The sequence below is a fragment of the Tupaia chinensis genome, unplaced genomic scaffold (assembly GCF_000334495.1).
Source record: "Tupaia chinensis unplaced genomic scaffold, TupChi_1.0 Scaffold143648_1, whole genome shotgun sequence".
Classification (NCBI taxonomy): Eukaryota; Metazoa; Chordata; class Mammalia; order Scandentia; family Tupaiidae; genus Tupaia; species Tupaia belangeri.
The window spans coordinates 463,404-466,138 of record NW_006203497.1 but is presented as its reverse complement, the minus strand read 5'-3'; positions in this window follow the sequence as shown (position 1 = coordinate 466,138).

Sequence of the window (2,735 nt, the reverse complement as noted above, 5' to 3'; positions counted from 1 at the left end):
CACACATGCCCGGCGTGAGTTTTAAGCCACCAGGTCTGGGACGGGAACCATGGTCGACTACGTGGGAGTCCAGCGACATAGCCATTACACTAACTGCTGGTTCCCTGAATGCCTTTTCTTTTTTAATTGCATTGGCTAAGATTTTCAGCACTATATTGAAAAGAAGTGAAGAATGTGTCTAGTACCAGTTTTTATTGGAAAAGCTTTTAGCTTTTTCCCATTCAGTATAATATTAGCTATAGATTTTTTTATATATGACTTTCATTGTGTCAAGAAATGACCCTTCTATACCATTCTTGCTGAGAGTCTTAGTCATGAAGGGATGTTATATTTTATCAAATGCTTTTTCTGAATCCATTGAAATGATAATATGGGTTTTATCTTTCTTTCTGTTAATATGGTGAATTATATTTAAGGTCTTGTATATGTTGAAAAACCTTGAATCCCTGGAATACAGCCTACCTGGTTGTGATGAATAATCTTTTTTATATATTGTTGGATATAACTAAATACCTTTTAAGATTATTTATTTTCATTTTATTTATTCATTCATTTATTTTAATTTGATTAGACACAGAGAGAGAGAGAGAGAGAGAAAGTGAGAAAGCAAGGCACCGGGTCTGGGACTTGAACTTGAACCATGGTTAGCCATGTGGAACTGGCACCTGTTAACCACCATGCCACTGCTGACCCCAACTAAATACTTCATTTTTAATATTTTTAAACATATGTTACATTTTGTTTTCTATTTTTTCTTTTATATTATATGAATCGGTTTTTATAATGCCTTTGTATTTCACAACTTTGCTAAATTCAAGTATTGCATTTTTATTTTGTTGCATTGAATGAGTATGGATCTTGTCAAATGATTTTCTTTTATTTATGAGTAATTATTCAATGGTTTTTCTGTGAAAGAGTAATAAAACATAAGATGAGTACAGAGAAAAAGCTCATTTTTTATTTTTAAAAATTTGCTGATGGGACCAGCAGATGGAGTAATGGTTATGTTGCTGGACTCCAACATGGCTAACCATGGTTCAAGACCTGAACCTAGTGAGTTAAAAGCCACTTTGAGTGTGTGTGTATGTGTATGCCTAAGATCTCAAGAAGAGAAGAGATTGTGGCATGGACATCCCTTCTGGGGAGTGATTTCTCACTTTCTTTCTCTCTGTCTCTAGTGAGCACAAGAGCCTTATAGGAAAAATCTCTAAAAAAAAACCCCCAAAACAATAATTTTCTAGGAAATGGGCTTACTGGAAAGAGAAAGAGACAAAGAGAGAGACCTAACTGCACAGTCATGAGGAGTCTACCTGCCTTAACCACCAAGCCACAGAACTAGCCCAAAACAGATATTTTTTACAGACTCTCCTAATCCTTCTGTTCCTGCCTCTCAGGACCTCAGTTAGTTAAGTCATGTGATCTTAACTAACCATAGGACTTGGCCTGCTGTATGCACTGGAAACTGAACCAGGTCTCCCATGCAGCTTTGGTAACAGCTCCATTGTCCTCTTCCACATGGGTCAGTATAGCTGAGTCACAAGTATTAGTGCTAACATATATGCGTGTATGTGTGTGTAATAATTTAAAATTTTCTATGCATACAATCACAGTCTGCATTTGAATACAAGTTTTGTCTTCTTTTTCTATATTTGTGCTCCTGATTACTTTAACTTATGTTTCAAAACTATTTAAAATCTTATACCTCAGTGGTACGTTGTCTTTTTCCTAAACTTAAGAAAATTTCTTCTAGGAATTCAAAATAAAGAATTAGAGGAGCCATAATTTATTTTTACCTTATAGATTCTTTATATCAGAATGAGTTAGTTCTCCTCTATTCCCACTCACTAAAACATGTATTATGAATGAGTATGGATCTTGTCAAATGATTTTCTTTTATTTATGAAGTAATTATTCAATTGTTAGCTAAATATTTTTTATAATAAAGCACACTTTATCATGATACGTTGTCAAGTTTATATATCACTAGATATTATTGGCAAATGTCATATTAAAAAGCAATAATTTTATGTAAAATAACCTCCAAGTGAGTGGCATGAAAGTTAAGGCAGCTGGATCCCACAAGACTGATCATGCAGTTTGAGTCCCAGACCTGGTGGCTTGAAAATCATATCAGGCACATGTGTGTGTATAACCAAAATCCCAAAAAGAGAATTCCGAGAAGGGATTATTGTGTGACTATCTGCCTAGGGGTTTTGATTTCTCACTTTCCCTCTCTCTCAGTCTCTTTTATGACAAGTGCATGTGCCCAATACCAAACTAAAAATAATAATATTAATAAAATAAAACAAAATTTGATCCATATTTATGAAGAATTCTGGTCTTTAGTTGTTTTCATATCATATGCTTCTGGCATCTTGATATCAGGGCAACTCTGAACACATAAAATGAGATGAGAAGATTTCTTTATATTCTGAAAGTATTTTTAAGACTGGCAGTATTTCTTTCATTTTAAGAGAATCCACCCATAAAATCATCTATGTGTTGAGTGTTCTTCTTGGGAATATTTTAAATAATAATTAGGATTCTTTTATAGGTACAGAGTGATTCAGAACTATTGCTTCTTTGAAAAGGTAATAAGAGAATTTTCCAAACAACTTAATACATCATGCATCTCAAGGAACTAGAAAAGCGAAGACAACAACAGCAAAATACCAAAAGGGCCAGCAGGTAGCTTGGTGGTTTAAGGGACTGGATTCCCACAGGCCTGCCCATAG